Source organism: Urocitellus parryii, chromosome 4 (genome assembly GCF_045843805.1).
Source record: "Urocitellus parryii isolate mUroPar1 chromosome 4, mUroPar1.hap1, whole genome shotgun sequence".
NCBI lineage: Eukaryota > Metazoa > Chordata > Mammalia > Rodentia > Sciuridae > Urocitellus > Urocitellus parryii.
In genome coordinates this window covers 85,442,963-85,458,430 of record NC_135534.1, presented here as the reverse complement: position 1 = coordinate 85,458,430, position 15,468 = coordinate 85,442,963, and the positions used below count along the sequence as shown (strand labels likewise).

The following is a 15,468-nucleotide window of genomic DNA, read 5'->3' as shown; positions in this document are numbered from 1 at the left end:
TCCTTTAGATGAAAGGTCTTTACATGGGCATTGTTTCTAGTTGACATGTCATAAAATGGTTATGTGAGTGATTTTGTACTGGACAATAATTTAAATAGTGATATTTTCCTTAAAAAAAATTTCAGGATATATGGTCTGAAAAGTCTAAATCTGCTTTTCAGGGACACTAGGACAAAAATGTATAAATGGAGGGAGTCCTGTTCCAAAGCACAAGAATGGGTTCCAGATCATTTGAATTCTATTTGGTGTATCAGAAGCATCATTGGTTCATTGCAGTGTAAAGTTTACTAACTTTTTCCACATATTTCCACTTCATATTTTGTCTACTTATAACTGTGCCTGGAAATTTAGTCATATATTTATTTAGTCATTGCATTTATAAAAATGGCCATTGTTATGATGGAATAAGACACAAAACTATTTTACAGTTCATTTAAAGTTCTTACCTCACTTCACCACATCAGCTCTTGGCTTCCACCTGCTGAATGTAACATGGGAGGCTCTTTCATTGCTTCATACCTTTGTCTGGGCTATTCCCTCTGGTGAAGTACTCTTCCTCATCCCTCCTGGTTTTATTCAAGCCACAAAACCAAGTTCATCAATCATCCTCTCCTTCAGCACTTAAATGTGATGCTCCTCTAGCACCTTTCAGTGTATTTTTGTTTTGGCACTTAACACACTGATAGAGTTGTTTGCTTATAACCCTGCCTCTTCCCTGGGACTATCAGATGCTCAAAGACAAGGACCACCTTTTAAAAAAATTTAATTGGTTCTTTTTAGTTATACATAATGGTAGGATTAATTTTGACATAATTATAAAAGCATGGAATATAATTTGCTCAAATTCAGTCCCCAGTACTTCCCCTTTCCTTTCCCTCCTCCCTCCCCCTTCTCCCTTTCCTCTAATCTACTGATCATTCTGCTATTTTCTTATAATTTTTTCTTAATTAGTATCTTGTGGATATATACAACGATGAGATTCACTGTGGTATATTCATATATGTATGTAGGAAAGTTAGGTCAGATTCATTCCACTTTCTTTTCCTATCCCATCCCTCCTCCCTTCTCTTTGTCTACTGTACTGATCTTTCTTTTTCTTTTTCTTTTTTTAATCTCCCCCTTATTTTGGATTAGCTTCCACATATCAGAGAAAACATTTGACCTTTGATTTTTTGGGGGGATTGGCTTACTTCACTTAGCAAGATACTCTCCAGTCCCACCCATTTACCAGTAAATGTAATGAAGTCATTCTTATTTATGGTTCAGTAATAGCCCTTTCCACTGTGTGTGTGTGTGTGTGTGTGTGTGTACATATATACATACACATACACACATACACACACACACATATGTTGGCTCCATAGTTTGGCTATTGTGAATTGTGCTGCTATAAACATTGATGTGGCTGTGTTACTGTAGTATGCTGATATTAAATCCTTTGGATATATACCAAGGAGTAGGATAGCTGGGGTGATTTCATTCCTAGTTTTTTGAGGAATATCCATTCTGCATTCCCAAGTAGTTACACTAATTTGCAGTCCCACCAGCAATATATGAGTGTACCTTTTCCCCCACAACCTCACTAATATTTATTGTTACTTGTATTCTTAATAGTTGCCATTCTGACTGGAGTGAGATGAAATGTCAGTGTAGTTTCAATTTTCATTTCTCTAATTGCTAGAGATGTTGAACATCTTTTCATATATTTGTTGACCATTTGTACTTCTTTTGAGAAGTGTTTGTTTAGTTCTTTTGCTGTTTGTTGATTGGGTTGTTTGATTTTTGGTGTTAAGTTTTTTGAGTTCTCTCTATATCCTGGATATTGATGCCCTACCTGAGGAGCAGATGGCAAACATTTTCTCCCATTCTATAGGCTCTTTCTTCACACTGTTTCCTTTGCTGTGAAGAAGCTTTTTAATTTGATGCCATCCCACTTATTGATTTCTGATGTTACTTCTTGCACTTTAGGAATCTTATTGAGGAAGTCAGTTCCTGAGCTGACACGTTGAAGTGTTGGGCCTACATTTTTTTCTAGCAGGTGCAGGGATTCTGGTCTAATTTCTAGGTCTTTGATCTACCTTGAGTTGACTTTTGTGCAGGGTGAGAGATGGGAGTTCAATTTCATTCTACTATGTATGAATTTCCAGTTTTCCCAGTATCATTTATTTAAAAAGCTCTTTCTCCAACGTATTTTTTTGGTCCCTTTGTCTAGCATCAGATAACTGTGTTAATGTAGATTTGTCTTTGTGCAAGGACCACTTTTTGTCCATCTTTAAGTCCTTGGTTACTAGGAGAATGTCTGCCCTTAGGCATCTCCCAATAAATGTTTTTGGAATAAATGAGGCAGGGAAGTCTTATCAAATTATAAATTCATTACATAATAAAAACTTTTTTGCTTTCCTCAGTATTACGATTCATATATAAGGCACACACAGAGAACATGGAAGTAGGAACTTAAAAAATCTGAATCAAGATCTGCAAATGGACAAGGGATGAGCTAAAAATAATCTATTTTTTTCTTAACCTTATTTTTTATCCAATCATCTATGACCATGCAGCTTTCATCTTATAACAGCCATAGATTTGAAGTGCTTAAGGATTTTCCATTTAGTTGGGTATGGGAAGTCTGTGACAAAGGAAATTAAGCCAAGAGTCACAGTTTCTTACTGACTTACTCTAGGTGAATGACCTAAACTGTATGCAAAGTTCCTCCCTTAAAATGAGATAGTATTATCCACTTTTCCGAATCATTGTAGGGATACATGGAATCCTGTTACGTGAAGGTCATGGCTTGGGATTTGACAGTTGTTTGCACTATCAGGTGAAGCTGGATTGTTGGACTATAACTCTCTGGGACAGGAGATGAATTCTGGCAGGTTATAATACAGAGAACTGGGTTTAACCTAAACAGGATACTTCAAAGAGGCAATCTAATGCTTGTTTAAAATAAACTGCTTGGACTTAAACATCCCTGTCATTGATTTCTGCTCTGGGGATAGAATGAAAGGCTCAGTTGACTGAGACTGACTAGAGCATTGCCCAGCTTGCCCAGCAGGCCTGGTATCCCCAGCCCTCCCTTTGTCATCCTATGTTTGGAAGTAATCAGAAGAAAATAACATGGAATGTTGGTCCTCATATCTACCCATTAAAGCCAGCCATGGATATTGTGCCTCAGACTCTTCTTGAAAGCTTTACTGACTTAAGTCATATTAAGTCTGATTTAAGACATAATTTTTAATGAATGTACTGATATGATTTCTTGCCCTAAAAATTAGAAGAGAGATTGTGAAAGGACTGCTGGAAGGAAACTTTAACTTTCATAACAAGTGTTAAATACCTGATAAAAGGAGATGTGAAAAATCAAACTCAGGACTGTATTCCTGTCCTGTATGATAAAAGATGTTCCAAAGGATCACTCTTGGTCATGTGTTTTAAAAACCTTAATTATATTCAGTGTCTTTTATTTCCAAAGGCAGGGAAGTATGAAACACACTTTAAAGAAGATTTCTTTTCAAAAGTTTTGGTTTCAGTGGTCTGCAAAGTTTACTTATATGGAACACCTCATTCCTTGCCAAAACCAAATAAATGAAGTGTTTCTGTATTTAGAAAATAAGGAAAGTGGAACATTTGTTGTAATAATGTGAATCTTTTTTAAAAATAGTTGTTAAGAACAAATATAGGCCAGGCACAGTGGCTCATGCCTGTAATCACAGCAGCTTAGGAGGCTGAGGCAGGAGGATCACAAGTTCAAAACCAGCCTCAGCAATGGTGAGGCACTAAGCAACTCAGTGAGACCCTGTTTCTAAATAAAATACAAAAACGAGATGGTGATATGGTTCAGTGGTAAAGTGTCTCTGAGTTCAATCCCCAGTACACACACAAAGAGAACAAATATAAAGCTAGTGTACTTTAACAAAGATTATTCAGGAGCAAACTCAACCATAACATGAGCTTTTTTTTAAGGAATAGGGGCATTTTATTTTATTGAGCAGGTGTAAGTCAGAACTTAGCGTTCAGAAGTTATTCTTAGATGGAGAGATATTTGAATGGATGAATAATGAATGGATAGTTGGATGGACAGATGTCGGAGAAATGGATGGATGGATAGTGAAGTTATTTTGGCTAAAGTTGCACTTAGGAGAAATTTAAAGGACAAAGGAGAGGACTATGCAAAGATGTCAATTCTAAATCAGGAGAAAAAATAGCTCCTAGAGAGCTGAATTCAAAGACAAAAATTAAATTAGAGACAGAGAGGGAGAGAGAAAGAAAGAGAAACTAAGGGATACAAAGGTGCTGAGAACCATGATAATCATGGACATATAAATAGTTCTAGTATGTAAGTTTAAAAACTGAGTTCCTGTACTATTTCTGCTACTGTCCACTTGGGTGATTTGGGGAAAATCCTTTACGTCTCTGGGGTTTCAATTCTCTCATACGTAGACTATGGAAGTTGGGCTAGATGATTCTATGAAATCCTTCCCAATTCCAACAGTCTATGATTTTATAGGAAAAAATATCAGTGTCTTTTATGTATCTGGCATGTAATGAAAGTCTAAACTAAAGATGTGTATCAATATACCAAACAGCATATTTTATTTCAAGGACATTTGTATTCTTGGACTCCAGTTAGCATCATTTTGGCTTCACCTAAAGCACATACTATGCACAAACAAAATGGTTTGTCTACACTTCTTTCTTTCTTTCTTTTTGAATGAAAAGATTTGTGCCTCCCACATGTAGGGCTTGGCGTATTGTGAATGGTAGCCTACACATACGCAAATGAGAACTGGGAAGATAATTAAATCTGAGGTGGAAATAGAGTAGACTTGTGAATGAACAAAGAAAGTGTGTTCCTCTGGAAGCCAAGATGTCAAAGATATATTTTATTGGTACTGTACACTTTCTGCTTTCCATGTAAATCAGTATTCAGCTGCTTCAACTGTTAAAGCTCTGCATTTCTGAAGAATCCTCTGTGTATATTAACTGTGACCCAGGCAGGATATGTCAGACATTTTAAAATTCCAAACTTAAGGAGATCCATGGACGTACATGAATGCCATACATAAAGAATCAAACGGTCAAAATACAATTTATTTTCAAGATAAAATAACAAAACAGATTCATCTCCAAGATTTTGACTGCCATTCCTGGACTTCTCTTTATTTTTCTCAGAAAATAGCTGTGGAACCTAAGGGAGGAAGTGTAACTCCAAGGATTCTAAAATGTTTCCGCATCGCATACCTTTCCAATGGCTGCATTTTGACAAACTAGCGCCAGACCCTGTGACCCTTCAAGCTCTAACTGTCCTTACAACTTGCATGAGTGTTAAGAGGTTGCCCTGTGGCTGCAGGGACACCCATCATAGCAAATTCATGCTGAAAGTTAACCCAAAAGTCATTTGGGTCAATCCCCTATATTACATAGATGAAAACTGAGGTTCAGGGAGGAAAAGTGATTTACACATAGTAACACAGCAAGTCACACAAGTCTCTTCTCAGAGCCACATCGATCCTTGACAAATAATCTAAAACAAGGGAACCAGACCCTTAAAAAAAAAAAAAAGATTATAATGCTGTTACTTTTTTTCAAATGAGCCATTGTTCACCTTTTCACTTTGTTGCTTTTGTCTTGTCAGCTTCTTGTAGAAAGATGACTTACTGCATGGAAATTCAACTTGGCATTTTCTTTAGACAAAGTGATCTTTTAAATGTAGCCAACATTTCTTTTGGAGTATGACTCCATTTCACATAACACATCCTAAGATTGATGTTTACTAAGTTGGTTGTTTAAATCATGTTCAGCGCTTGGTTACATGGGCTGCTTCTTTGTCTCTGTCTCTCCCTCTCTCTCCTTTTTCTTTGTGCTTGACACAAAAGGATGGGGGCCCCAGGATCATCTGGAAATGGATCAGTGTATTCATGTGTGAGCTTTACAAAGCACTGGAGCAAAGGTGTCATTAAACGTTAGAAGTCACTCAATCACACTCATCTCTTCATACAAAGTAAAGAGGAAAAAGGCTCTGTGTGGTAACTATCCAGAAAGCTTTGTGTATTCATTTATTCTTTACTTCTTGAGGAGCTAGCATCCCCTTCCTTTCCCTTAGAGGAGAAAATTTGAAATTTAGCTTTGTTTTTCTGACTCTGTCACTAATATTCAGCTCCTGTTTAGTGCTGAAAATAACTAAAGTAATAGATTTTTAAAGAGAGCTTCTGGATTTAATTCTGATTGTGTTTTCCTTTCAAATTACTGAGGTTTTCCAAGGTTTCCACAATGCCCATGGCTACAGGAAGGAATGACTCTTACCGGAAGAGAAGTTGGTTGTCTCCCCTTAATTGTGTTTCCATCAGTCCTTTCTAGGTATTAAATGTAGAATTCAATTGAGAGAGGCTTCAATGTATCAGTATCCTGTTTGTCCTGAAATGTAAATGGAATTTATGAGTTTTGAAGCAGATGCCATCTGCTGGATAGTTATGATACTGTCACCAAAGTTAATATGAACAGAAAGCACAGAGAACAGAATAACTTAATGAATGGACTAGTTACTAATTTAAATATACACTATTCCTCAGGCTCCAGGTAGAGTTACAGAATCCCTAACATACTGTCTACAGTGTAAATATTTAAAATTTATTTTTCTTAGAATAAAGATATCCCTTCCTAAACTCTTCATTTAGTTTGCAGTTATGAGAACAAATGCAAAATAAGTGCTCATCTTCTGAGAAACAGTAATCTTGCAAAAATGCATTTTGGAGCCCCCAAAATTAAAAGTCATACAAGATAAAAAGTCATACAAGAGAAAGTCATACAAGATAAAATTAAAAGAGAGTGATAAAACAGGGTTACATAGGAATAAAGGTAAGTATATAAAATTAGAACCATATGTAAAACATAAATACAGACTAAACAGCTCATTCTTTCTCTGAGGGATCTTTTTGACAGAATTCATCTCTACTTAACACTCACCTACAGTCCCACACTGCTTCCTCATTAGAAGATCCATGGATAAAGTGGACCCTCCTTAAACTGACTTAGAAATTATATATTGTGGTCATGTTCCATGTGACTCCTGTTGATGCTGGAGCCCAGCCTTGGCTTTTCCTCTCTCTTTCTGAACAGGTTGCTTTATATTTTGGAGACTTTGTTCTTCATTTTTTAGATATTACTTGATGAATTTCACTGTCCTAGTTGCTATTTAAAAATTAAGATAATAATAGTATATTCATAAACAGCATCCCTCAAAATATACTTATTTAAAGTTACAACTTAGAATTAGGATTTGATAAGCAAGAGGCTCTGGTCACAAAGAATGCCATTTCTCCATATGCAGAAGCAATCCTACAAAATGAAAAATTTCAGAACTTCAATCTGAATTTGGCTGGGATGTCCTGTGGGGATTTTGCAAAGAGGAAGTTCTGAAAGATCCATGCATTTCTATAAGATGGTTCCTCTTAAAAATCTTACTGGAATATAAAACAGTAAAACAAAGTCCATAAATTTCTTCCCCAAAGAGCTCTCAAAATGGAGGCACCAAGTTGTCAGCTCCATCCCCATTTCTGAATTAAAAATACACACTGATGGCTAAATGAGGGAAGGAGCAGACAAAATACCAAACAGATGAAGAAAGAAAGGAAAGACAGCCCAAACGTATTAACTGTTCGCCCACATGACTTACTGGTATGTTAATGTCTCGTATCAGCCACTGCTAATGAGAACGTTGCTCCTTATTTCTCTTTTAGTTTATAAATGGAGTAGCATTATATAATCACTCTAATGAGGTAATAGAAACATAAGTACACAGGAAAATTTGATAGGGTTTTCTCCTAATTCATCCTTTGCTGTGTCGGCCATCTCCCTATCCCATTAGCCCTCCGTCTTCTTAGCAGACTCCCCTCCCCTCAAATTGGCTGAGTCTCCAGTCCCAAAGGACATATTGTTGGCTATTATTTATAATAAGTCTCTCTCCCCTTGGCAGGATATAGAACAGCTGCTGGTCTATTCTCTGCCACAAAGACCAACTTCCTTCTTTTGCCCTGGATGATTGGGAGAAGGTCGGGGAGGAGCAATTTATAGTTGTGTTACAGCACCTCTGTTTTCTTTTATGTTTATTTATATTGCTTCCATTTCTGTCAGGGATTTCTGAGATAATCAAGATCACTTTGCTACAGATTTCTCATTTGAGGAGGCTCTGGTGGCAGTTGATGGTGTTTTTCTTCACTCAGTCAGACATTTTAGGACTCCAGGCAAGAGGAAGTAGTCAACATTTCTTCTATGAGTATTTGAGATTCAATCTTCCTTTTTTTTTTTTTTTTTAACTCTGAAGTGTTCTGTGTTACATGAACAGTAAGTGGCTTTGAGATCCTCAAGGGAAGATATCTTGTCTTCATAGACTTGCTGTTCACAAAACTTAGCATGGTACCAGCTCAGTTAATGTGTGGTGAGTGAACTGAGTGGGGTGTTACATGGAGTCCAGCCCACCAGCCCACATCTCCCCCAGGCCAGGGAAGCCTCCTCTCCTGAGCTGGAACCTTCTTGTGAGATCGTTTGCTTTTTATGACTTCATAAAAATACCTCATTGTAGGCAAAAGAAAAAAAAAGTGAGGAAACCCAATATTTCACAATTGAACCTCCAGCCAAAGAAATAACAGAAGTATCAGAGACCAGAGCGCCTTTGAAACTAGAAGTTTCTGTATTCTTTCAAATATTAAAGGAAACTTACAAAGTGGGAAATTTTTCTAAGACCCCAGAAACAAAGAAGATCCAAGTGGTTTTGACTCTAGATAACAATATGACATCGGGCCAAATAATCTTCGATGGACAGGAAGGGATCACAATCCAGCATTAACGTTTCTGCTTCTGTCTAGTGTTTGGAAATAAGATAGTTTGGCTACTAGTCAAGACCATGTTTAGTAAAGACTGGAAAAGAGCATAGTGGAGTAGTTAAATTATCTGAAACTTTGGAGTGTGGCAAATAGGAGACTTATTCCCACACCCTGACTTATTTCCATATGGACATAGTTTGTTGAGTATTAACAAACTCTGTAACTAAAACTGTCTCTTCCTTGGAGGAGTAAGAATTAGAGAGCTGACAATTCCCATGTGATAGCTGTAAGGATCTTTAAGTACTGAAAGATTTCTTAGTATGTGTTTCTAAGTGTGTCCTAAGTATCCTGATGGATATGACCCCTCATATTTTCTCTGATATCTCCATTGCCCACCCAATGAGTGCTTGACAAATGTTCCTGATGGATACAGAAAGAATATATGTGATTGAAAAGAACACTAGTTGCTAAAGCCACTGAGACGTCTTTCTGATAGTTTTTGGCAGTGTGCAAACAATATGGGCTGGAAAAACAATAGTAGCTATGTCTAATAGGTGCCATAGGACAGGCCCAGTCCTGACCACTTTACATGTACTGTTTTATTTCATCTCATAATCTTGTTTCTAAAGTGGAATCACTGGAAACATAAAAACCCCAGTGTTTACTTCTGTCCAGTGAGAGCCAGGCCTTTCAAAACTGGAAAAGAAGCTGCTCAAGTTGGGCAAAGAGTAGCTCAAGTCATCTCTGGAGAATGGGAAAACAGAACTGAGACACAAATAGATCTAGACAAACCTTGGTTCTTTTTTTTTTCCCCAGGTTCTGCTGATGCTTCCTGTAGTTGCTTGTTAATTCAATCAAAGTCTGATTTGTAGGCACTTAGGTATTGTAGGACCTGGGAAATGGGGCATGAGAGTCTTCATAGAAAACCTTCCATTAAACCCTTGAGGTGAACCCCTACCAAGGTGCACAACACAGTCCATACTGCACTAGTTAAGGGCCTGAGATCTGGAATGGGACTGTCTGAATCCAGATGCCTGAATTCAGAGGTATAACTTTGAGGCAACTTCTCTGTGCCTCAATTTCTTGGTCTATAAAATGTACATAATAATATGTACTTCCAAGAACACTAATAAATGATGAATGTAAAGTGCTTAACACAGCAGCTGATTATTGTCACTAATATTACTATTAGTACTAATAATCAATATAATACCTATTTTCCTCCCATAAGACATGAGGGCTGTTTGAAAGAAAGGTCCTTGAATTTTTTTTCTCAAGCACAATCCTTGGCATATTGTATATTCTAAATAAGGACTGGATGGATGAATTGATGGATAGATGGATGGATGGACAGATAAATGAATTTTTTGTGTTGCTAAAACATTACAAAAGACCTCATTATTTTCAGATCCCTTCACAGAAAGGTATGGCTCACATATTACCCCCTCAAAATGACCATGACACAAAAGCAAACTACAAATTTTATCAAAGGCATTTCATGGGGACAAATAGATATTTAGATTACAAGACTGTCACACATCATACTTGAAATTAGTCTACTCAGAAGAACATAGTTTAGAGATTATAGGTTGCCTGCATGACAGCAAGTTGACCCCTGAAAGCTCAGGTGCCAGATGATGAGATACACATTGGACTGGTCTTTGTTTAAGAAACTTATGTTCCACAGGAGTTCATAACTCTTATAAAACCACAAAGCATTAAGGCTCTCAACTTAATTTTGGATTTTAGTGTGCAGGATTCTCTCCAGGAACATGCTAGTTATAAGAATTGCTGCATTCAGCAAGTCTAAAGTATGGCACCCCCATTACATATTTACAGTTCACTTGTAGTTCCCCCCAGTCCAGATGCACTTTACCAATGGGGGGTGATTTCTACCATATGTAATGTTGCTTAGTAACACAGTTGACACATACCATCTTTATCTGTTTCCAGGGAAACCAAGCAAAGAAGTTAACCAAAGGTCAGATTCTCATGCAAAAAGGGAAAGAGTTCTTGTTAACTCTGCCCACACCATCTAAGTCATTACTCATAGCATAGTCTGAGAAACCACTTCTATGTCCCTGTGAAGAACTGATTCTTACATCTCATATCTACCACAAATAAATCCTCAAGTGGAATAATATAGGCATGGCCATATTGGCCACTCTGTGCCCTCTCCTCCATGACCAAGAGTCAGGTTCAGTTATTTTTATACCATGCCTGTTCTTCACATCAATCTCTCAACTACAGTCCCATCCTTAAAATCCAAAATTAAGTGGCTCTCAACCCATATACACACTCATAAACATACAGAAGATTCGAGTGACTGTGGACTTATGTCATTTTAAAAGATTAGCTCAGCTCTCTCTGCTTTCTGATTATCATGTGAGCTACTTCCCTCTGCCACACTCTTCCACCATGATTTTCAGCCTTACCTGGAGCCCCAGGGAATCGAACTGGCTGTACATAGACTGAGATCTCTGAAACCAGTCTCAATAAGTAACAGAGAGTCTTGATAAATCACTGAGGCTGGCCACCAGCTTGAGATACACCTGCCTCAGGCTCCTGAGTCAGTGGAGTTACAGTTCAATAAGACACACATAGCCTTTCTCCCCTTGAGCTAATATTGTCTGCTGCTGCTCTAGGAGAGTCCTGGGATATGCAGAGTATCTCCAGCCAAATTGAGGAGAGTTTTACAAAAGTCATATCTAAAGAATATGAGCTTATCTGCATTCAGGGTGGTGATAAACACTAGGCAGAGTGATTATGTAAGCTCCCAAAGGATATTGTTATTTCCATATTTTTACCTGTTTCTAACAACTGCAACTAAGTGGATAGTGAATCACTGAGAAGAGCAATTTTACAGTGGATCAAAGATGAAAAACTAGGCATGGAATGCACTGAAAATACATTTCAGTTGCCTTTTCTGTTTCATCTTCAGAAAGACTCATCATCAATAAAGACAGCTGTAATGCAGTGAAAATTGTTGTCAACTTGACATTCAAAAGACTGTGTTACAGATCTACTACTCCTTACTTGCATGAACTTGTATGATGATTCATGGGCCTCCTCTGCTTTTTATATAAAATTTGAATAATATCAGTTTGAACTATATAGAATTATCCATATTTGACTATGAACTATATGAAAATATCTATATTTGACCACTTATGAACTACAAAGGCAGTATTTTCATATTATTTAATTTTATAGATTTTTGTTTCAATTATTTTGTATAGTAAATCAGAAAACATGTGGGAAGAAGTTTGGTAAAATGCCATATATCAATACTAAGTAGACATATTTGAATATATTTTATTGGAATTAAAGCAATATTATCTGCATCACAAAATAAATAAATAAAAGATAGTTTAGCTGCATGTCTATAATCCCAGTGGCTTGGGAGGCTGAGTAGGAGGATCACAAGTTTAAGGCCAGCCTCAGTAATTTAGAGAGGCCCTAAGAAACTTAGTGAGACCCTGTCTCAAAAAAATGAAAAGGGCTGGGGATGTGGTTCATTGGTCGAGTGCTCCTGGGTTCACTCCCCAGCTGCAACAACAACAGTACCAACAACAAAGATTTGTTCAGCCCCCCAATCACACTACTAAGGATATTTTCAGTTTTGCCCTTTCTTACAGGATTGTTGTAAGAATAAGATAAGTCAAAAAGATAAAAAGTTGAAAAGATTATAGTAAAAGATCTAAGATAGCTTTACTCTTCCAATAGAGTTTAAGTGAATCCCAAACAATTGGATAGGGTCCAATCTGCTTAATACCTATCTTTTCTATTGGTAGTTGGGGAGACTTTGACCAATGAGAACCACTAAAATGAAAACCACAAATCATTTTGTCTTCTGAACATTCATGAGATGGAAGAGATTTTGGTTAGTACCCATTTGCCTTAAAAAGGAGGAAATAGCCCATTTATTTCCCTGCCTGGATGATAGTCATAGTTTCTATTTATTAAATTCTTACTGTGTGTCAGATATGAAGTGTTTTACTTATATTCTCTTAATCATCAAGTACTATTAACTCAATTTCTCAGCAGAAGTCAAAACTCACAGAGACTACATGAGTATCCCAAGTTCATGAAATTGTATGTGTGCCTCCTGAATGTGTAGCCAGGAGTTAGGTCAGATATAGTTTAGTCCAAACCCCATGGTCTGTATTCTGTGGTACTTGATGGAGATAGCTTATACATTCTCTATCATTCCCATTAAGCTCATCAGTGAATTTCCAATTACTTTTAAAAATTACTTTTACTTCCTTCTGGAGAGAGAGAGAGAGAGAGAGAGAGAGAGAGAGAGAGAGGGGGAGGGGGGAGATTTTATTGAAATGAGAGTATTGTTTAGATGAAAATATATGTTAAAAAGAGGAAAATTTTCATTTTATTTGAATTTCTTTTTTCACCTCTATATTATTGCCTATTATGAAATGCAGTTTTGAATATGAATGACCAAGAAAATGGGATAGAGTACAAAGAGTTATAAAGAAAATAGAGCATAGCACACAGATTCTGAAGTCACCATGCTGCAGCTTGTCCTGTCACAGACCTTTGAAAGGAAATAGTAATTACAACTCATTATCTACCTTGAAGACATGCTAAATAGCATAAGAACAGGTTCCAAATCAATAGAATCCTATTTGAGATATTAGATGCATCACTGGTTCACTGTAGAGGAAAGTTTAATAGCTTTTCCAAAAAAAAAAAAAAATTCAGCTTATGTTTTGTCTACTTACAATGTTCTTGAACATGTATTCCTGCCAAGAAGAAAAATTAAACTAAATTCTTTCACTGTGGCTAGCACGTTTCTACTTTGTTCTGATTAATTCATAGATCTGTGCCATGAAAGAATTTGAAATTGGCAAGCAAAATTCTAAATTAGACGGTTTAATTGTCAAATAAATGTTAAAACTTGCATAAGGGGGTAGGGGGAAATGTAAAAATGTAGACATGTCGGCATTTGAAACCTATAAATGGGTATTTTCTTGTAGGTCGTGCCAATCTAAGAGAAGGAAAAAAAGAAAGACCCTAGTTCTCTCATAAAATAACTGGGTTTTAAAATTTTTATTTATATTTTTTTAGGAAACTTGAAGAAATCCATTGAATCATATAATTATTCAATGAAAATAAATATATTAAAAAATTTAATTCACTTCATCTTCTTCAATTCTTCTTAACACATTCTCTCAGAAAATAGCCACATAAATAAAATGACCTACATATGTAAAAAAATCATCTGAAATCATTTTTTCCTACGTGAATTAAATCAGTGTGCAAAAGATTGGTTTTCGAGGAAACACAAGATGGATTTTATCAGAATAATTTCATTCTCCCAAACTTGGTTTATTTGGAACATCAAAGGAAAATAGGGAATGAACATTTATCTGTTTATTATGTTTTCTTTGATCATGGGATTTTGTAATGCATTTTGATTCTTATGCATTCTTATTTCTCAATCCAGATTTTATTGTTTTCCATTAGCTTGGAAATATGACTCACCCATTAAACTTTAAGAATTTTAGTGCCTTGTATAGAAAGCTTAGCAATTTTTCAAAAGTGGGGCACCTTTTTATCAGACTTGGTCTAGAATGCTAGGGTGTAAGAGTGGGTACTAACTGTCCAAAAAAACATGGAGGTTAGAGGTAGCACACCTGTTAAGAAACCCTGAAACTTTCCAGCTTCTCAAACTATCTCTCCTATGATTTCCATATCTTCTACTTCAAGGAGAGAAAAGGAAGGAAAAAGGAAAGAAGGAAGGAAGGGAGGGAAGAAGGAAGGAAGAAATTAGAACAAGAGCATTAGGGGAAAAGGCATTAATTTATCAGCTACAGCATTTGATTGCCCATCAAGTGCTAGTCCTATACAAGATACTAGGGGAAACTGGAGAGAGCTACAACACCTGAAGGTGTAAGGAGCAATGACAGACCGGTCTGCATCTATTGAGAGCCTCAGCTGGAGCCTTTGGTTTTTCCACTGAAGGTCCTGACCTGGGCGTGGGTCAGGCTCTTTCTCAACAGCAAAAGCTAGCAGTTTTGTTGTTAGAAAGTAAAGTGTATGATTCTGGGGACTAAGCCTTTAAAGAAAACTTTAGTGCCGGATCTAGAGTCCCTATAACTGGAAGGACATGAAGTGTTGGAGGTGATATCTAGGCTCCTTTTCCCACCATATCTCCTTCTAAATGGAATCTGGCACTTAAAGAGATACTTTAAAAATGATTCTGGGATGAAGAAGGTAAAGGAGAGAGGCAAAGAGGAGGAAGGAAAAGGAAAGGGAGGAGCAGGTCTTCCTGGATCTGCGCTAAGTCAACCCATATTCCCAGGGGCCTGGTGTTCCAGTGCTGTTCACTTGTGCAAATCCGGAGGCCAGATTGTCTTCTGTATTAAAAATATTCCAAGTCACCAAGAGCTACTTTTATCTAAGTCCACTTTGTAGAGGCATTAGTCCTTTCATTTGAAGATAAGTTGTATATGACAAAATTTGAGATGAAAAGGAAAGCACTGGTCTGGTGAAGGTAGTCAACCATTCATAGTTTTGAAACTAGAATATTTTGCTGACAAAGAGAAATGTATTTCTGAGCCTGAGTTCTTAAAAAAAAAGAAAAAGAAAGAAAAAAAAAAAACCCTTCCATCTTAGTCCTTTAGCTGGG

General features: G+C 36.8%; 1 protein-coding gene and 1 long non-coding RNA gene across 2 annotated transcripts in view; one reads left to right on the top strand and one right to left on the bottom strand.

The window, feature by feature from the left end:
- The window catches only part of Maml2 (mastermind like transcriptional coactivator 2), a 323,223-nt gene that overhangs the window by 252,699 nt on the left and 55,056 nt on the right, over positions 1 to 15,468 (top strand). The gene's annotated exons all lie outside the window — the stretch shown is intronic.
- LOC113192592 (uncharacterized) lies at positions 5,153 to 7,754 on the bottom strand. Its single transcript, XR_013343524.1, has 4 exons — positions 7,673 to 7,754; positions 6,964 to 7,188; positions 6,304 to 6,414; positions 5,153 to 5,896 (listed from the first exon to the last, which is right to left on the bottom strand). It is a non-coding gene; the product is annotated as an uncharacterized LOC113192592 (long non-coding RNA).